The sequence below is a fragment of the Somniosus microcephalus genome, chromosome 10, assembly GCF_052327205.1.
Source record: "Somniosus microcephalus isolate GS21.2 chromosome 10, FLI_Smic_1.0, whole genome shotgun sequence".
Lineage (NCBI taxonomy): Eukaryota > Metazoa > Chordata > Chondrichthyes > Squaliformes > Somniosidae > Somniosus > Somniosus microcephalus.
In genome coordinates, this window is record NC_140996.1 from 111,842,171 (window position 1) to 111,864,149 (window position 21,979).

At 45.4% G+C, this 21,979-nt stretch overlaps 1 long non-coding RNA gene across 1 annotated transcript in view; it reads left to right on the plus strand.

Moving 5' to 3' along the window:
* Nucleotides 1-300: 300 nt before the first annotated feature.
* LOC147111630 (uncharacterized) overlaps nucleotides 301-21,979 on the plus strand; it is a 62,904-nt gene continuing 41,225 nt past the window's right edge. The window contains exon 1 of the long non-coding RNA XR_015079719.1: nucleotides 301-474. This is a non-coding gene — a long non-coding RNA (uncharacterized LOC147111630). The remainder of the gene's footprint in view (nucleotides 475-21,979) is intronic.

A 21,979-nucleotide genomic window follows, 5' to 3' on the forward strand; every position in this document is an offset into this window, starting at 1 on the left:
ATGGCACGGTATTAGTAACCTTTCAGAGCTCAAGAGCCCCCCAAAAAATTTATATCTGGCAAAAAGCCACGGATATAGACACATAATGCATTGTATGCAGTTGTGTATGTTTATTGTGCAGGCAGATGCCAGGACAGTTTTGGCAGATTGACAATTCTGAAACTGAAGGAAAAAGCCAGCTCAAAGTGATGTCGCTCTGCATTGCCCAACCATGACTGGCACATAGTGATATCACAGCACATGGTTGTAGTTGCACAAATGCATTTCGTTGATCCAGCCTTTTCTTTATGTTTCAGCAGTCTGTTGATCACACCAATACAAGTGTGCTGGATGGCCAGCTATCAACACCACAGTCACCACAGAGTCACACTCACACATGTGTACGCAGACCGTGTCATTTTCAGTACTTTCCAAGATGAAATTTTGGAGTGGGACTTGAACCCTCATCATTCTGGACAGCAACTTCTGGATAAGGTAGAAATTTATTTTAGTAACCTTGCATATGCTTTAAATTATTTAAGGAATTAATTTGTATGTGTAAGGCTGGCTGCAATTACCCATAAATATGCAACTTGAACAGAATATTGAGAATTTCTCAATAAAACATTGATGGTCTGTTCATTAATTGTGATTGTAAATATTGATTTAATTTAAAGATGTTGAAACTGTTTCACTAAAAATGATAAAACTATCCTGAACAATGGACGAAGTAGTGGGATATGGAGGTGGTGCCAACAAGTATGCTCATATGTCCGTAAGTGCAATATTATGGTTTTGCATGTTTAAGAGGGGATCGCAAAGATATTGATTGGAAGATACTAGTGAAATCTGTTTCTATTGTTGATTCACATTGGTACTTGGAGGCCCTGGTGGAAACCAGCTTCAACCTGGATTACAGCCGTGCCTAAACTTCAGAAGTAATTCATTGGCTATGTAGCGCTTTGGGATGTCCTGAGAATATGAAAGGTGCAATATAAATGCAATTTGTTTTTGTTTTTGTTTTAGACACAGTCCTTCAGGACAATGTTGAGAAGGGGCGAATGGCACTTTAGTCTTTCTCACTTGTTGTCAATGATTGTAAAATCCGAAGCAGAGTAAGCTTGTCATGTATAAAATGTGTCCAAATAGTTCTCCCTCATTTGGTCAGAACTCCTAAATATGCAACTCCTAAATACGCAATGTAGCCCTTGTGGCCAAGCTGTGAACTGGATTTGTTGCTAAAAGAGAAATGGTTGCAAGGAAGGAAGGCTACTGCCTTCCCCAATCTATTTCTGAGTACCTTACAATGGGCACATCTCTGCCAAAGGTCTTAAAATAAGGACGTGGATTAAGCAGCATTTATAGGGAAGCTAGATAAACACATGGGAGAAAAAGGAATAGAAGGATATGTTGATAAGAGTTAGATGAAGAAGGGTGGTAAGAGGCTCGTGTGGAGCATAAACACCAGCATAGACCTGTTTCTGTGCTGTAAAATAAAATGTAATACTATGTAATACTATGTGAGCATTTGCGGCAGGGATTCTCAACCGGGGGCCCGGGGCCCCCAAAGATCTCAGGGGGTTCACCAGTTGGTTTGCCCTGCCGATATACAGGGGAGACTACTGATGTTTATGCCATATTTATCGCGGCATTTTTTTTTGATCCAGCCTTATTCGCTTCCACGTTCCAAATAATAGTGGGGAAATCCGCGAGTTAATCTGGCATTGTGTGGGCCGAGGTAGTGCGAGCCTTCCTTTCAACCCTTTTCTTTCCCCTCGGGCTGAGCTGCCCAGTGTCGGTTGGAAGCCTCTCACACGTTTGAAGAGCGTCGTCAATGAAGGAAGTGCATTCCTGCCATGTGGTCTTGGGGGGGTGGGGGTGGGTGGGGAAAGGAAAGGGATTTTCCAGTCTCTGGGGCTACAACAAGGCCATAATAATCGGGATCTGGTGTGACTCTCTCCTTCAATGTCATCAGTCTAAGTTAATAAAATAGCTGAAGGTGTTATCACGATTTTCCTCATACCTCAGACTCAGTGCTTTATATTCATGGCCATGTGCTTCTCTGATGGACAGATAGGCCTAGTCTGAGTGCTCATGTTCTTTGAGATACCGCCAACACTTTGTGAAAGGATTGGGGAGGAGGAAAGAGGGAGGGGTGTGCTGCCTTTGGCACTAAAGGATTTATGGCGATGAGGTCGGTGGGTAAAGTTGCTCATGGTCCTGTTTATTTCTCCACTTCTCTCATGTGCCATCCACCTTCATCATTACTAGTGCTATTAATTCAAGCCGCTGGCTTTCACCACTGTGTTGGGGTTTGGTATTGAAATAAGAGGGAAGTTCTGTTTCCGAAATAGCGGACGTGGACCTGGAATTTTAGTCCAGTCCGACCGAGTGTGCACAAAACTAGCCTGTAGTGAGCACTGCGCTTGTTGCTCCTGGTTCATTTCCTGTTAAGCAAATGGTTGATGGAGTGGAGCAGACCTTGGGCAGCAAATGGACACATAATGTAAACTTAGACTAAAATGTCAGACCTGAAACATTAACTCTGTTTCTCTCTCCACAGATGCTGCCTGGCCTGCTGAGTATTTCCAGCATTTTCTGTTTTTATTTCAGATTTCCAGCATCCACATTATCTTGCTTATGTAAATTTAGGACTTAATAAATTATTCTTTACGTAAGGTGTAATAGAGCTATTAATAACTAATAACTTTTTTATACAGAAAAAATACTTGGGTTGTGTTATAGCAGGACTGCAGAATTTTTGTAACATGGGAGGGGGGCCTCGGAAGCAAAAAGGTTGAGAACCCATGGTTTAGAACATAAGAACATAAGAAATAGGAGCAGGAGTAGGCCATTTGGCCCTTCGAGCCTGCTCCACCATTCAATAAGATCATGGCTGATCTTCTACCTCATCTCCACTTTCCTGAACTATCTCCATATCCCTTGATTCCCTTAATATTCAAAAATTTATCAATCTCTGTCTTGAATATACTCAACGACTAAGCCTCCACAACCCTCTGGGGTAGAGAATTCCAAAGATTCACCACCCTCTGAGTGAAGAAATTTCTCCTCATATCAGTCCTAAATGGCCGACCCTTTATTCTGAGACTGTGACCCCTGGTTCTCGACTCCCCAGCCAGGGGAAACATCCTCCCTGCATCTACCCTGTCAAGCCCTGTAAGAATTTTGTATGTTTCAATGAGATCACCTCTCATTCTCCTAAGCTCTAGTGAATATAGGCCTAGTTTACTCAATCTTTCCTCATAAAACAATCTCCCCATCCCAGGATCCAGTCTGGTGAACCTTTGTTGCACTCCCTCTATGGCAAGTATATCCTTCCTTAGGTAAGGAGACAAAAACTGTACACAATACTCCAGGTGTGGTCTCACCAGGGCCCTATATAATTGCAGTAAGACGTCTTTACTCTTATACTCAAATCCTCTTGTAATAAAGGCCAACATACCATTTGCTTTCTTAATTGCTTGCTGTATCTGCATGTTAACTTTCAGTGATTCGTGTACAAGGACACCTAGGTCCCTCTGAACACCAACATTTCCCAATCTCTCACGATTTAAAAAATACTCTGCTTTTCTATTTTTCCTACCAAAGTGGATAACATCACATTTCTCCACATTATATTCTATTTGCCATGTTCTTGCCAACTCACTCAGCCTGTCTATATCCCTTTGAAGCCTCCTTGCATCCTCCTCACAACTTACTTTCCCACCCAGCTTTGTATCATCAGCAAGCTTGGATATATTACATTTGGTCCCCTCACCCAAATCATTGATGTAGATTGTAATAGCTGAGGCCCAAGCACTGATCCTTGTGATACCCCACTAGTTATAGACTGCCAACCCGAAAATGACCCGTTTATTCCTACTCTCTGTTTTCTGTCCGTTAACCAATCCTCAATTCATGATGGTATATTACCCCCAATCCCACGAGCCCTAATTTTGTTTAATAACCTCTTGTGTGGCACCTTATCGAATGCCTTCTGAAAATCCAAATACACCACATCCACTGATTCCCCCTTATCTATTCTGCTAGTTACAACCTCAAAAAACTCTTAACAGATTTGTCAAACACTATTTCCCTTTCATAAATCCGTGTTGACTGCCCAATCCTATTATTATTTTCTAAGTGCTCTGTTACCACGTCCTTAATAATAGATTCTAGCATTTTCCCTACTACAGGAAACTCTTTTTTATCCGGCACCGACGGGACCGGCGTGGTGCCAGTTGATCAAAAAGTCCGGATTACAGAGAGGTATACTTACCAAGGTACGAGAGCCCCGTACACGGCCACAGGTGCAGGAGGCCCGGTTACACGGCACTTGTGCAGGAGTCCGGGTTACACGGCCACAGATCCAGGAGTCCCTGTTGCACAGCCACAGGTGCAGGAACCCCGGTTACATGGCCACAGATCCAGGAACCCCGGTTACACGGCCACTAATATATAGTAAAACTTACCTGAACCTACTCCTGCATTTTGCCGGTTAAGAGAGATTTCTGGATATTTAGGTGCTGGTTAAAAGAGAGTTTCCTGTACTGATGTCAGGCTAACTGGTCTGTAGTTCCCCGTTTTCTCTCTCCCTCCTTTCTTAAATAGTGGGGTTGCATTTGTTACATTTGAAATGGAAATCATGTTTGACAAACCTACTGGAGTTTTTTGAGGATGTAACTGGTAGAATAGATATGGGAGAATCAGTGGATGTGGTGTATTTGGATTTTCAGAAGGCCTTTGATAAAGTCCCACATAAGAGGTTAGTGTGCAAAATTAAAGCACATGGAATTGGGGGGAATATACTGGCATGGATTGAAAATTGGTTAACAGACAGGAAACAGAGAGTAGGAATAAATGGGTCTTTTTCAGGGTGGCAGGCGGTGACTAGTGGGGTACCACAGGGATCAGTGCTTGGGCCCCAGCTATTCACAATATATGTCAATGATTTGGATGAGGGAACCAAATGTAATATTTCCAAGTTTGCTGACGACACGAAATTAGGTGGGATTGTGAGTTGTGAGGAGGATGCAAAGAGACTTCAAGGCAATTTAGACAAGTTGAGTAAGTGGGCAAATACATGGCAGATGCAGTATAATGTGAAGTTATCCACTTCGGTATGAAAAACAGAAAGGCAGAGTATTATTTAAATGGTGACAGATTGGGAAATGTTGATGTACAAAGGGACTTGGGTGTCCTTGTACACCAGTCACTGAAAGCAAACATGCAGGTGCAGCAAACAGTTGGGGGGTAAATGGTATGTTGGCCTTCATTGCGAGAAGAATTGAATACAAGAGCAAGGATGTCTTACTACAGTTATACAGGGCCTTGGTGAGACCACACCTGGAGTAGTGTGTGCAGTTTTGGTCTCCTTACCTAAGAAAGGATATACTTGCCATAGAGGGAGTGCAGCAAAGGTTCACCAGACTGATTCCTGGGATGGCAGGACTGTCATATCAGGAGAGATTGGGTTGACTAGGCCTGTATTCACTAGAGTTTAGAAGAATGAGAGGGGATCTCATTGAAACGTATAAAATTCTGACAGGGCTAGACAGACTGGATGCAAGGAGCATGTTTCCCCTGGCTGGGGGGTCTAGAACAAGGGGATACAGTTTCAGGATACGGGGTAGGACATTTAGGACTGAGATGAGGAGAAATTTCTTCACTCAGAGGGTGGTGAACCTGTGGAATTCTCCACCACAGAAGGCTGTGGAGGCCAAGTCACTGAATATATTTAAGAAGGAGATAGATAGATTTCTAGACGCAAAAGGCATCAAGGGGAGAGAGCGGGAATATGGTATTGAGATAGAGGATCAGCCATGATCATATTGAATGGCGGAGCAGGCTCGAAGGTCCGAATGGCCTACTCCTGCGCCTATTTTACTATGTTTCTATGGGGGAGAAATTGGGTGAGTAGCGCCACCTGTTAGCGCCTAAAGAGGCAGGCAGTGGCTGTAGCGCCACTGGCTGCGCCTCCCGCGATATTCAGGAGGGGCGCTAATGGTGGCGTTAGCCTGTTGCGCTGCGCCGCCACCGATGACGCCATCGGTGTGCGCAGCGCCCCATTCGTGCCCCGTTTGCGATATTTGGTAGCGAACGGCGCAGTTGCGCCGTTCGCTACCCGCGCCTGGCTCACGGGGCCTTACTGTGCCGGCAGCGGCGCAAGTTAAGGTGGAGGTTCGGGGCAGCCGCATTTTCGGCGGCCGCCTGCCAGCACCTCTGTCCCCGGCCTCCTAACCCCCCCCCCCCCCACCCCCGCGGCATTGCCGGCTGTTTCCCGAGAGCCCGGCACTTCTCCTTGGTGCCGGGCTCATTTGCCGGCACTCGCGAGCGGGGATCGCGCTGTTGCAGGCACCTCCCCCTTAACAGTGGGAGGAAGGCCTGCAGTACCGCAGCGTGCCGTGCCGCAGCGTGTGGCGCTGCGGCACGTTGCGCTGCGATAATCAGTTTCAGCGCCCTAAGAGGGCCGCGGAGCGCCTCAAGCCTCGCCCCGTGTCCCTCGAGGGGCACTGAAACGGAATTTCTGGCGATCGGTATTACTCCGATCGCTGCACTAAATCCTGCGCTCAGGCAACTTTTGCGCCACTTTGGCGCCCCAACCCAATTTCTAGGCCCATGTTTCTACCTTCCAATCCACGGGAACCGTTCTAGAATCTATGGAATTTTGGAAAATGACAACCAATGCATCCACTATCACTATAGCCAACTCTTTCAAACCCTAGGATGTAGGCCACCAGGTCCAGAGGATTTATCAGCTTTCAGTCCCATTAATTTCTCCAGTACTACTTTTTGTACTAATAATAATTTCTTTCAGTTCCTCATTCTTGCTAGACGCTTGGTTGTTCACTTTTCTGAGACGTTTTTTGCGTCTTCTTCCGTGAAGACAGAAACAAAGGCCGCGATTTTCCCAGGTGAGGCGGGTTCCGGTCCCGCTGCCGGTTTCAGCTGCTCCGAAATAACGATTTTCATTTAACTGGCCCAATCAGTGAGTGCGGGTCTGCTACTCGCCTCTGCTGATGTCTTCGATTCAGGTGCATTTAAGGGGCCCATGTAGCTTTTGGATTTCATTTCCTTTCTGATGCTCCTGATAACTGGTCTTTGGAAGATGACTGCTGCAAGAGCAAAGACTGCTCCTCGATTTGATGGTGACTCCCTCCATGCTCTTGTGGAGGGAGTAAGAGGGCACAAGGAGGTTCTGTTCCCTCCCAATGGCCGGAGGAAGCCTCCTCAGCAAACCAAGGCAGCCTGGCTGCAAGTTGCTGAGGAGGTTAGCACCAGGTCGTAGTATGCACGCACCTGGGTGCAGTGCTGAAAAAGGTTCAGTGACCTGCTACGCTCAGCAAAAGTGAGTATAACATCACACTTACCTTCAATTTGCTTCCCATCTCTTCCCATCACTAGCACTCTGCATTGTCAACCTACTCCTCCACATCCCAACTCACCCTTACATCCCTTGCACCCTTAACCATCCCTCTCTTTCTATGTACAGAATCACTTCACCATCCTACTATGCACCCCTCACACTCGCTCTCATTGTTATGCAATGACAACAACTAAAAACGCACAGGGCGAGACCTTGGTATTGGCACCTCACTCCATCTTTGTCTCTCTCTAAGCATCTATGTTATAGATTCTTTACACTCACTCCATCAATCTCGCTGAAACTCCACTTGTGTCCCTCATTGCAGGAAAAGAGAGCCCACAATAAGAGGGAGAGGGACAGGACAGGAGGAGGGCAACCTTCGATGCCGCAGTTAACAAACGCTGAGGAGGCTGCTCTCGACATCGTCGGAGGTGCAGAGGAGCTGGAAGTGGGGGACGGAGAGACGGGCGCAGTAGAGCAAGCTGGTGACACAATGGATTTGTAACCCTCTCATTTAAATTTCATGAGTGACTGAGATGGCATCTGATGTTCATAGAGATTGACTTCTGATCATCTGCACAATAGGATGTGTCTGCCACCTAAATATCACATGTCTAGCTCATGCCTTTACTCCCCCACAGGATCATCGACAGCACCCCCTCCCCACTATCCAGGAGGAAGATCCATATGACTCCTCAGAGGAACCTGCAGCCTCTGAGGGAGCAGCGTCACCAGAAATCAGCACACCCAGCACCAACGCAGATACGCACACCTTCACGACATAAAGTAGTGTTGTCACCTGGTGTATCACAGCTCACAAGTGAGCATCAGCAGATGGTGGAGATAGCGACAGCAGTGGCGAGTCCTCGTCAGTGGCCGCAGAACGCTCCTAGCTCTGCTCAGCTGCATGTAGATGCTGTGCCTCTGGGCCACAGTGAATGGTGCTGGAACTTCAGGAACAAGTGCAGGAGGCTGACAGGTTTGCATCCAAGGTGACTGCGAGTGTGCTGAGAATGGAGGAGTCCATCTCAAACATGAGCAATGCCGTGGTGCACGCAATGGCGAATATAGGTGCCGCCATGGAAAGAATGGCAACCCCCATGAAGGACATAAATCACCAGAGTCAAATGAACACGGTGACTCTTCTAAATAGATGGCCTCATACAAAGTAACGTTTATCATTGGGATTTTAAATGTATAAAAGAAATGCAATGGTAAAGATTCAAAGAGTTGGCCTATGTGTGCTCAGAAATGGAAGTTGCACAGTCAGGGGTCACGGTGCCTTTCATCTGAAATGACGGTGGCGAGAGTGATAGGAAACCACAGTTTATTGTACAGATGCTGTATGGTATGTTAAGAAGGTCAGCCAGACATTCATTTCCATGTGCCAACCACATGTGGTTGATGCGTAAAGTTACACGAACCTGGCATGGATTTGTTTATCCCTTGCCTCACGGCTAGCAATGTGGTCGCATGCTGGTGGAATTGGCACATCTGCCTCCGCAAGGTGTTCCTCATTTGCCGCCTCGTCCTCCTCCTCCTCCTCCTCTTCTTCCAAGGAGGCTGTGCTGAGCCACTTGTTCCTCAGGCAGCGCCAAGCCACGCTGTTGTGCGATGTTGTGCAGGGCACAGAAGACCACAATGATTCTCGAGACCCTGGCTGGTGCGTACTGTAGGGCTCCACCAGACCTGTTAAGGCATCTGAATTGCATTTTGAGCAAGCCGATGGTTTGCTCTATGATGCTTCTGGTGGAAATGTGGCTCACATTATACCGCTCCTCAGCTTCATTTGATGGCCTCCTCATCGGTGTCATGAGCCACTTTTTCAGGGGATAGCCCTTGTCTCCAAGTAGCCATCCGGAAAGTTGGATTGGTGGATTGAAGAGCTGAGGCACAGTAGACTGCCGCAGGATGAACGAGTCATGGCAACTGCCAGACAAACATAGAAGATAGGAGCAGGAGTAGGACATTCGGCCCCTCGAGCCTGCTCCGCCATTCAATGCAATCATGGCTGATCATCCAAATTCAGTACCCGGTCCCTGCTTTCTCCCCATAACCCTTGATCCCTTTAGCCTTAAGAAATATATCCAACTCCTTCTTGAATATATTTAATGAACTGGCCTCCACCGCCTTCTGTGGTAGAGAATTCCACAGGTTCACCACTCTCTGGGTGAAGAAATTCCTCCTCATTTCTGTCCTAAATGGCCTACCCTTTATCCTTGGACTGTGTCCCCTGGTTCTGGACTCCCCGACCATCGGGAACACCCTTCCTGCATCTAGTCTGTCCAGTCCTGTCAGAATTTTATAAGTTTCAATGAGATCACCTCTCATTCTTCTAAACTCCAGCGAGTACAAGTCCAATCGACTCAATCTCTCCTCATACGTCATTCCTGTCATCCCAGGTATCAGCCTGGTGAATCTTCGCTGAACTCCTTCCATGGCAAGAACATCCTTCCTCAGATAAGGCGACCAAAACTGCACACAATACTCAAGATGTGGTCTCACCAAGGCCCTGTACAACTGCAGCAAGACATCCTTGTTCCTGTACTCAAACCCTCTCGCTACGAAGGCCAACATACCATTCGCCTTCTTAACCGCCTGCTGCACCTGTATGCTTACCTTCAGCGACTGGTGCACAAGGACACCCAGGTCTCGTTGCACTTCCCCTTCTCCCAATCTATTGCCATTTAGATAATAATCTGCCTTCCTGTTTTTGCCACCAAAGTGGATAACCTCACATTTATCCACGTTATATTGCATCTGCCATGTTTCTGCCCAATCACCCAACATGTCCAAATCACCCTGGAGTTTCTCGACATCCTCCTCACAGCACACACGCCCACCCAGCTTTGTGTCGTCTGCAAATTTGGAGATATTACATCTAGTTCCCTTGTCCAGATCATTTATATATATTGTGAATAGCTGGGGTCCAAGGACCGATCCCTGCGGTACCCCACTAGTCACTGCCTGCCATTCTGAAGAAGACCCGTTTATTCCAACTCTTTGCTTTCTGTCTGCCAACCAGTTCTCTATCCAAGTCAATACCTTGCCCCCAATCCCATGCGCCTTAACTTTACACGCTAATCTCTTATGCAGGACCTTATCGAAGGCCTTCTGAAAGTCCAGATACACCACATCCACTGGTTCTCCCTTATCTATTTTACCAGTTACATCCTCAAAAAATTCCAGTAGATTAGTCAAGCACGATTTACCTTTTGTGAATCCATGTTGACTTTGTCTGATCCTGTCACTGTTTTCCAAGTGCTCTGCTATTACAACTTTTATAATGGACTCTAGCATTTTCCCCACTACCGATGTCAGGCTTACCGGTCTGTAATTCCCCGTTTTCTCTCTACCACCTTTTTTGAATAGTGGGGTAACATTAGCTACCCTCCAGTCCATGGGCACTGTTCCAGGTTCCATCGAATGTTGGAAGATGTTCAGCAATGCATCTACTATTTCTAGGGCCACTTCCTTAAGTACCCTAGGATGTAGATTATCAGGCCCTGGGGATTTATCGGCCTTCAGTCCCATCAATTTCCCTAACACCATTTCCCTACAAATACTGATTTCTTTCAGTTCCACCCTTTCATCAGACTCTATGTTCCCCGGCATCTCTGGGAGGTTATTTGTGTCCTCCTTTGTGAAGACAGAACCAAAATATGTATTTAGTTGCTCTGCCATTTCTTTGTTCCCCATTATAAATTCCCCTGATTCTGACTGCAAGGGACCTACGCTTGACTTCACCAATCTTTTCCTCTTCACATATCTATAAAAGCTTTTACAGTCAGTTTTTATGTTCCCTGCAAGCTTACCCTCATACTCTATTTTCCCCTTTTTAATTAATCCCTTTGTCCTCCTTTGTTGAATCCTAAACTGCTCCCAATCCTCAGGATTATTGCTTTTTCTGGCCAATTTATATGTCCTCTCCTTGGACCTTATGCTATCCTTAATTTCCCTTGTTAGCCACGGTTGAGTCACCTCTTTTGTTTTATTTTTATGCCAAACTGGGATGAACAATTTCTGTAGTTCATCCATGCGGTCTTTGAATGTTTGCCATTGCCTATCCACCGTCAATCCTTTGAGTGACATTCCCCAATCAATCCTACCCAACTCGCGCCTCAGACCATCGTAGTTTCCTTTATTTAAATTTAGGACCCTAGTCTCTGAGTCAACTACTTCATTCTCCATCTTAATGAAGAATTCGATCATATTATGATCGCTCCGACCCAAGGGGCCTCGTACAACAAGATTGCTAATTAATCCTTTCTCATTACATAATACCCAGTCTAAGATGGCCTGATCTCTGGTTCGTTCCTCGACATATTGGTCCAGGAAACCATCCCATAAACACTCCAGGAATTCCTCCTCCACAGTATTGTTACGAATTTGGTTAGCCCAATCTATATGTAGATTAAAGTCACCCATGATAACTGCTGTGCCCTTATTGCATGCTTAGCAAGGCTCAAAACTGCATTTGTCTAATGACCAACTAGTGCCTATCCATGATGGGGGAGGCAAAGGGGATCTCTTTGGAGTTGAATCTCCACATCCATGACTTCATCCTGCATTAGTCTATTCACATCCTGGGCCTGACAGAAATCTAACTTATGTATGGTAACTCCTTTCACCTTAATGATGCCACTATGCTACATGTTCCACCATGTCCTCTGGCCAAACAGCAGTACGCTTGGCATTCTCTGAGCTTCTGCTCCTACTTCTCTCGCAGCTTTTCTTCACTTGAGTACATCACCTTCTTTCACCCCTCCTGTCTCTCTTTAAAGTCCCTGTTGTCTATCAACCTTTCAAGCCGCTAGGTGATTTCTTTCCTATTTTTGTCTCTTGGATAAGAAGTTGCTCGGTGGAATATTCACCTAACCTCTCTTAGCCTCTTCTCTGACTCTCTGCTCTCCTATCCTCACTCAACTTTACACATACATAATCTCCGTCACACATATCTCAACCTTGTAATTAAGCAAGGCCTCACTACTTCTGATGTTTTGATCACTGATGGGGCCATTCCAAAACATTACCTCATCCCCTTCAGCTTCCACATCTCCCTCCCTTTCACCTCTGAAAAAAATGTCTCCTCCACCTCCATTTCTGCTTTGATATCATATTACTTTGCAACCTCTCCCGCATCTCATCTCAATTTACAAGGCTCATGTCCTCTATAAGGCGCATTTCTTGCACCCCCCTGAATTACTAATGGTTTGGAGGTGTTAGATCTCTCGCTTATCTCCTGATAATCCTGCAAACCAATGTTGGTTGAACAAGCAGTGGGGAACTTACCAATGCTCTGCTCTGTTCTGGTAAACTATGTGGTTTTCGCTGGTTCAACTTCAGGAGCAGCTGCGCACACTTCGGGGTCCCTCAGCCTTGACTCTTGCTAACTTTTGCCTAAGGTAAGTGGGATGTGTCCCTATGAGAGAAACTATGCACTACATAGAAATCTTACCTGTGTAAATTTCTCAGTAGCTTGGTTTGGAGACTCTTAAGTGTGGTGATTGATGTCAATATGTGTCAGACACTGGCTGGCAGAAAAAAAGGTCTAAGCTCAGTGTCTGTTTTGTGCATTTAGGATCAGAATTCAGATGAATAAATGTCTTAATGATCTGTGTCCTGCAATGTAAAATAGAGCATTTGGATAAGACTGTTACATAAAGGTTTATAACTATTATAATTAAGGTCCTTTTAATGTACCCTACCCCAACTTTACTATGGTAGTATAATTTTTTTACTACTTACACCAACCATATTTATCCGCTCTGTCATATTGCGGTCAGTCTCTGCTGTCCTGGTGAAGTGAGTTGAGATTGCCTAATGTTGTTTCACATAGGACTCTTGCAGCTAGAAGAGAGAAGAGGCTTTCATGCTAACAATTTGGGCTCGATTCAAGTGTAAGTCCCAACAGTGAAAGGACAGTGTTCCAACTCACAGTCATCCAGTCCCTGATAATTATAATTTAGTAGTAGCAGTGTAGCACTGTGATAATGACAAGATAATCTGTTTTTTCAGTGATGTTGGTTGAGGGATAAATATTGGCCAGGACACTGGGGAGAACTCCCCTGTTCTTCTTCAAATAGTCCACCTGAGAGGGCAGTTGGGGGTGGGGGTGGCTTGATTTAACATCTCAACCAAAAGACAGCACCTCTGACAATGCAGCACTCCCTCACTGAAGTGTCAGCCTAGATTTGTGCTCAAGTCTCAGGAGTGGGACTATGAACCTAAGTACCTTCTGGACTCAGAAGTGAGAGTGCTACCACTGAGCCATGGCTGACATCTAAGTTTATCAGCAGATCACGTACCCATTCTCTTGGTGAAATAATGGTGCATAGCACGAGATCTGAGTGAGAGAAATAAAGTAATTCCCTCCCATAATATGCTGGGGAACTTTGGCTGCAACTCTATTCTGCTGATTCCAGAGTCAATGCAAACTATGTTTTAAATACGATCAGCATAAATTTCTCTGCTACGGTTGCAATTTGAAAACTGCGGTCCCAATAAGCCTTTCTGACTTGTATGAAAGTTTGACAAGCTGACAGATGTTCAGACTGATTTCAAATCTCTAATATCTGCCTGGAAATAAGGGAGCAAATAAGAAAGCATGATTTTCACATCAGAACTATACACTTAGTCATCTAGGTTTGACACTATGGTTTATTCAGTGTATAACTAACTATATAGGGCTTTTGTAAGTGGCAAATGACTGGTAATTACTAATTATGTGACTGTAAATGTCTAATAGTTTCAGGAACAATTCTACCACTCAAACTTTCAGTATTACAGTAACCATTTTTTTAAGTTTAAGTGAACACCTGAATCAAGTACCCAGAAAACTGGAATTACTGATGAATGGGCAATTCTTGAATACAGTCAAATCTACGCAAATCTGATATAAACCATATGCATATGTTCAAATATTGAGACAACTTTTGTGGCCTGCTAAAATGTACTGCTAGTGATGAGACATATGTCACCTACTAGGGATAGACCCATCCCTCTCCCCCATACTACAAGAGATCAGGGACATATATACAAGCCCATCAACCCACCAATCCCAAACAAGAGTCCTATATTTATTACTGAGGCCAAAGCTAGATTTCAGCCATCAGTTGCCATGTTATGAAGCAGAAGAAATGGAAGTTATGTACAGAAGGCAGTTTTACCCTTCTCATAATTTAAACTACAGTGACACTTAGGCCGCAAATTTAATAGACCTCAGAGAGCGGGTTTGGAGGCGGGTCGGTAGCGAAAATTGAAAAAATTGTCGGCGGGCTACAAACCCGCCTCCACGCGACTGGCAAGTGTCGGGTCAGTGGCTCCCGAACTGACCCGACACCAAATGGCGGGAGAGGCAGTTAAGGCTGGATAATCTCATTTTAACTGCCTGATCGAATTTTGCAGCTTTTTCTGTGTGCTGCCCATCTTCACAAAAACACGCCAGCTGAATCAAGCCGGGTTTAGCGAAGACCTGAATTGTTGGCAGCTGCTTGATCAGCTTAAAAGTTGTCCTGCAATCTCTCACGGTTTCAGATGCCACAACTTAGTGCTTTGAGGTATGCAACACCTTTTGCAGCTCTACTAATCTCGTGTGCGTTCACGCTGAAATCCATCTGCAGTGTGACCTCCTTGGAATACCCTCTGGCCACTTTGTCTGAGCGCAAACAACCTCCATTCCTCTACTGAGATATATACCAGTAGTATGGGAACCAGTTATATCCTCTCATCCTGGTCGTCAGATTCGGAGGAAGATGAGCCGTGGCAGCAGCGCAACCAGGCACAACAGCAGCACCAACAACAGGCGCGCCAACCTTTTCCTCAGCCACCTGATGATGCACAGGGCAGAGGGCATCAGCGCAGGGCTGCACCGCACCGCAGGAGATACCCCCAACACCAGGCTTACAGGCCGAGGATGAGCTTCCTCAACATGAATGAACAGCAGTGCCAAAGGAGGCTGAGACTTCTGCGAGACGTAGTCGCTGACATCTGCGCAATGCTGCACCAACACCTGGAGCCCAGAGGAGCGTGTGGACACTCCTTACGAGTAGCTGTCAAAGTCATTACCGCACTCAACTTCTTTGCTTCGGGCTCCTTCCAGAGATCAGCTGCACACATCAGGGGCATCCCCCAGTCGGCCGCACATGCCTGCATCACGCAGGCTACTGATGCCCTCTTTGTAAAGGCGCACAATTACATCCACTTCTGCACAGATGAAGCAAGTGTGATCGCGGGTGTGGTTGGCTTTGCAAATATGGCAGGCTTCCCAAGGGTGCAGGGCATCATTGACTGCACACATGTGGCTATTAGGGCACCCGTCACAACCCAGCTGTATTTGTCAACCACAAGAGATTTCACTCCCTTAACGTCCAGCTGGTGTGTAACCACAGGAAGATCATCATGCATGTTTGAGCAAAGTTCCCTGGCAGTTGCCATGACTCCTTCATCCTGCAGCAGTCTACTGTGCCTCAGCTCTTCAATCTGCCAATGCAACTTTCCGGATGGCTACTTGGCGACAAGGGTTATCCCCTCAAAAAGTGGCTCATGACAATGATGAGGAGGCCATCAAAAGAGGCTGAGGAGAGGTACAATGTGAGCCACAATTCCACCAAAAGCATCATAGAGCAAACCATCGGCTTGCTCAAAATGCGATTCCAATGCTTCGACGGATCTGTTGGAGCCCTGCAGTACGCACCAGCCAGGGTCTCCAGAATCATCGTGGTCTACTGAGCCCTGCACAACATCGCACAGCAGCGTGGCTTGGCACTGTCTGAGAAACAAGTGGCTCAGCACAGCCTCCTTGGAAGAAGAGGAGGAGGACAAGGAGGCGGAGGAGGCACGCCTTGCGGGGCCGAATGTGGCCAATGCAGCAGCACTCGACCACATTGCTGGCCGTCACACAAGGGATGCACTGATCCATGCCAGATTTGCATAAGCTTGCGCTTCATAGAAACATAGAAGATAGGAGCAGGATTAGGCCATTCAGCCCCTCGAGCCTGTTCCACCATTTAATGAGATCATGGCTGATCATCCAAACTCAGTACCCTGTCCCTGCTTTCTCCCCATATCCCTTGATCCCTTTAGCCTTAAGAAATATATCTAACTCCTTCTTGAATATATTTAATGAATTGGCCTCCACTGCCTTCTGTGGTAGAGAATTCCACAGGTTCACCACTCTCTGGGTGAAGAAATTCCTCCTCATCTCAGTCCTAAATGGCTTACCCCTTATCCTTAGACTGTGACCCCTGGTTCTGGACTCCCCCGCCATCGGGAACATCCTTCCTGCATCTAGTCTGTCTAGTCCTGTTAGAATTTTGTAAGTTTCAATGAGATCCCCTCTCATTCTTCTAAACTGTAGTGAATACAAGCCCAATTGACCCAATCTCTCTTCATATGTCATTCCTGCCATCCCAGGTATCAGTCTGGTGAATCTTTGCTGCACTCCCTCCATGGCAAGATCATCCTTCCTCAGATAAGGTGACCAAAACTGCACACAATACTCAAGGTGTGTTCTCACCAAGACCCTGTACAACTGCAGCAAGACATCCTTGCTCCTGTACTCGAATCCTCTCGCTATGAAGGCCAACACACCATTTGCCTTCTCAACCACAGGTGGCTGGCTTATGGCTATGAATGTTTGGATGACCTTCTTAACACGCCATACATCATCTCACCAAGAAATGGTGCTTTCCTATCACTCTCAGCACCATCATTACAAATGCAAGTCGCCCTGAGCCCTCAATGTGCAACTTCCATTTCCCACAACACATAGGCCAGAACTTCAACTCCTTGCCATCACTTTTGTTTAATTACATCACAAAAAGATGACAATCGATACTTTACAACAGAGCAAAACACCCAAGTGACTACCCTTGTGACTATTTGTGTGTTAACTTCCTCTTACACGTGCTTCTACGTGGTGTTTCCCCTGTGGCTTCAGCAGATGTAGAGGCACCTTGCTCACCTTGATGCTGCACCTGCTTAGACGCCTTTGACGGGCATCCTCTAGGTTTGGGAGCCTGTGAGGGCTCCTCCTGTGGCTGTGCAGGGGCTGAGACGGCCATCTCAGTTGGGTAAGGAATTTGGGGCTCTGACCGAGGGCTCCGCAGTGGCATGGGAGTGTGAGTGTTTGGAGAGGAGCCCACACTTCCTTGTTTTCTGCCACCAACATCCCTCTCATGGGTCAGCCGCACTTCACTGCTAGCAAGTGGCTGGAGCAAACACTTGTCGCAGATGTAATCACCGTTAGCCTCAATGGGGTTCACCGGCTCCCACATCTCGCAACAGTAACACATCACCTGCTCCATTCTATATAATTAATTTAATTTCTTATTATTAGTTATGAAGACCCTGCCCGGATATATATGATAATATCACACCACTATTCAATAGGACTTACCAACTTAAAGGTATGAAAGAGAAGAGAAGGAAGAAAACCAACCAACCAGCTGATCACCAACCTCCTCCTTGAATACTGTCTGTGGAGCCTGTTTGGTTGACTCGTCTCGCTGCTCCGCCTCCGCAGTGCTGTCTAAGCCTGGGAGTGGGGAACAAAACAGAGCAAAAAACACACCCTCACCTCCCACTTATCCGAACTCTCCCACTTAGCAAAACTCCAACAGCACTCAATGCACAAAGCACTCCGTGCACTGTACTAGCCCCTCCCCTTTTATACCCGGATTCTACTTCCTGTTTAAACTGCCCAAGAGTTTAAAAAACCCTTAAAAAATTAAACTTACTTCAAATAATTGACTTCTTAACACACTAAAATTCACAAAATACACTTAAATGATTTTTCTCCCACTTAGCAAAACTCCAACAGCACTCAATGCACAAAGCACTCCGTGCACTGCACTAGCCCCTCCCCTTTTATACCCGGATTCTACTTCCTGTTTAAACTGCCCCAAGAGTTTAAAAAACCCTTAAAAAATTAAACTTACTTCAAATAATTGACTTCTTAACACACTAAAATTCACAAAATACACTTAAATGATTTTTCTCCCACTTAGCAAAACTCCAACAGCACTCAATGCACAAAGCACTCCGTGCACTGTACTAGCCCCTCCCCTTTTATACCCGGATTCTACTTCCTGTTTAAACTGCCCAAGAGTTTAAAAAACCCTTAAAAAATTAAACTTACTTCAAATAATTGACTTCTTAACACACTAAAATTCACAAAATACACTTAAATGATTTTTCTCCCACTTAGCAAATTCCAACAGCACTCAATGCACAAGTTCCATGTTATGGAGCTTGAGACCGAGCTTCGGACACTGCGACACATCAGGGAGGGGGAGATGTTCCTGGACTCTATGTTTCAGGAGATGGTCACACCTATGAAGTTAATTACTGCAGATGTAGTCCATGGTCAGGGACAGGACGGTGTGACTACGAGTGAGGAAGGTACAGGGATCCAGGATGTAGTGTTGAAGGAGACGCAGCCCTTGTTCTTGTCCAGCAGGATCGAGGTTCTTACTCCCTGTGAGGGCGGGAGCGGGGACTGCAGGGAGGATGAGCAACCTGGCCACAGCACCGTGGTACAGGGGGCCATTCAAGTGGAGGGAGTAAGAAGAAATGTTGTAGTGGTAGGGGATAGTATCATTAGGGGGATAGATAGGGTTCTCTGCAGTCAAGAGCGGGAGTCCCGAAGGCTGTGTTGCCTGCCTGGTGCCAGGGTTAAGGACATCTCTTCTGGGCTGGAAAGAAACTTGCAGTGGGAGGGGGAGGATCCAGTTGTCGTGGTCCATGTTGGTACAAACGACATAGATAGGACAAGGAAGACGGTTCTGTTAAAGGAGTATGAGCAGCTAGGGGTCAAATTAAAAAACAGAACCTCAAGGGTAATAATCTCTGGGTTATTACCTGAGCCACGAGCGAATTTGGCTAGGATAAATAAAATTAAAGAGTTAAATGCGTGGCTCAAAGACTGGTGTGGGAGAAATGGGTTTTGCTTCTTGGGACACTGGCACCAGTACTGGGACAGGAGGGAGCTGTTCTGTTGGGACGGACTCCACTTGGCCAGTGCTGGGACTAGAGTCCTGGCGAATCATATAACTAGGGCTGTAGAGAGGGCTTTAAACTAATTAGTGGGGGGGAGGTTTCTAGAGAGCAAATAATAGAAATGACAACAGAGAAGGTCATAGACTTAGGTAGCAGTGGGGGAATTAAAAAACAGAATGTGTCAGGAAGGGACAGAAGGTATGGAGTAAAAAATAAAGTACTAAAAAGGGAAAAAACAGGAACTAAGTGTTACAAAACATATTTGAAAGTTCTTTATCTGAATGCACGTAGCATTCGTAACAAAATGAATGAGTTAACGGCACAAATAATGACATATGGGTATGATCTTGTGGCCATTGCAGAAACATGGCTGCAGGGTGACCATGACTGGGAATTAAACATACCAGGTTATTTAACAATCAGGAAGGACAGGCAGGAAGGGAGAGGAGGTGGGGTGGCTATGTTAATAAAGGAAGGAATCACTATAATACAGAGAAATGATATTGGGTCAAAGGAGCAGGATAGTGAAACAGTTTGGGTGGAGGTAAGGAATAATAAGGGGAAAAAAACACTAGTGGGTGTAGTCTATAGGCCTCCGAACAGTTGCAACTCTGTTGGACGGAGTATTAATCAGGAAATAGTTGAGGCTTGTAATAAGGGAACAGCTATAATTATGGGGGATTTTAATTATCATATTAACTGGACAAATCAAATTGGGCAGAGCAGCCTTGAGGAAGAGTTCATTGAGTGTATTAGGGATGGGTTTCTTGAGCAGTATGTAACTGAACCGACCAGGGGGCAAGCAACCTTAGATTTGGTCCTGTGTAATGAGACAGGATTAATTAAAAATGTCCTAGTAAAGGATCCCCTTGGAATGAGTGACCATAACATGGTTGAATTCCATATTCAATTAGAGGGTGAGAAGGTTGGATCTCAAACAAGCGTGCTAAGCTTGAATAAAGGAGACTATGAAGGTATGAGAGCGGAATTGAGTAGAGTGGACTGGGAAAATAGATTAAAGGGTAAGACGATACATGACCAGTGGTGTACATTTAAGGAGTTATTTTACAACTTCCAAAAAATATATATTCCACTGAGGAAAAAAGGGTGTAAAAGAAAAGATAGCCATCCGTGGCTAAGTAAAGTAATTAAGGATAGTATCCAACTAAAAACAAGGGCATATAAGGTAGCCAAATCTAGTGGGAGGATGGAAGATTGGGAAGTCTTTAAAAGACAGCAAAAAATAACAAAAAGATTGATTAAGAAAGGGAAGATAGATTATGAAAGTAAATTAGCAAAAAATATAAAAACAGACAGTAAAAGTTTCTATAGTTATATAAAAAGAAAAAGGGTGGCTAAAGTAAATGTTGGTCCCTTAGAGGATGAGACCGGGAAATTAATGGTGGGAAACATGGAGATGGCAAAAACACTGAACAATTATTTTGTATCAGTCTTTACAGTAGAGGACACTAAGAATATCCCAACACTGGACAAACAGGGGGCTCTAGGGGGGGAGGAACTAAATACAATTAAAATCACTAAGGAAGTGGTACTTGGTAAAATAATGGGACTCAAGGCGGATAAATCCCCTGGACCTGATGGCTTGCATCCCAGGGTCTTGAGGGAAGTAGCGGTAGGGATTGCGGATGCATTGGTAATAATTTTCCAAAACTCACTGGACTCAGCAAAGGTCCCGGCAGATTGGAAAACTGCTAATGTAACACCCTTATTTAAAAAGGGTAGTAGGCAGAAGGCTGGAAACTATAGACCTGTTAGCCTAACATCTGTGGTTGGTAAAATGTTAGAGTCCATTATTAAGGAGACAGTAACGGGACATTTGGATAAACATAATTTAATAGGGCAAACTCAGCATGGTTTCATGAAGGGGAAGTCATGTTTAACAAATTTGCTTGAGTTTTTTGAGGAAGTAACATACAGGGTGGATAAAGGGGAACCAGTGGACGTAGTGTATTTAGACTTCCAAAAGGCATTTGACAAGGTGCCACACAAAAGATTATTGCTCAAGATAAAAAATCACGGGATTGGGGGTAATATTCTGGCGTGGGTGGAGGATTGGCTCTCTAACAGAAAGCAGAGAGTTGGGATAAATGGTTCGTTCTCAGATTGGCAACCAGTAACTAGTGGTGTTCCGCAGGGGTCAGTGCTGGGTCCCCAACTCTTTACAATCTATATTAACGATTTGGAGGAGGGGACCGAGTGTAACATATCAAAGTTTGCAGATGATACAAAGATGGGACGGAAAGTAGTGAGTGAGGAGGACATAAAAAACCTGCAAAGGGACATAGACAGGCTAAGTAAGTGGGCAGAGATTTGGCAGATGGAATACAATACTGGAAAGTGTGAGGTTATGCACTTTGGCAGGAAAAATCATAGAGCAAGTTATTATCTTAATGGCAGGAAACTGGAAAGTACTGTAGTACAAAGGGATCTGGGGGTCCTGGTGCACGAAACTCAAAAAGTTAGTATGCAGGTGCAGCAAGTGATTAAGAAGGCCAATGGAATGTTGGCTTTTATTGCTAGGGGGTTGGAATATAAAAACAGGGAGGTATTGCTGCAGTTGTACAAGGTATTGGTGAGGCCGCACCTGGAATACTGCATACAGTTTTGGTGTCC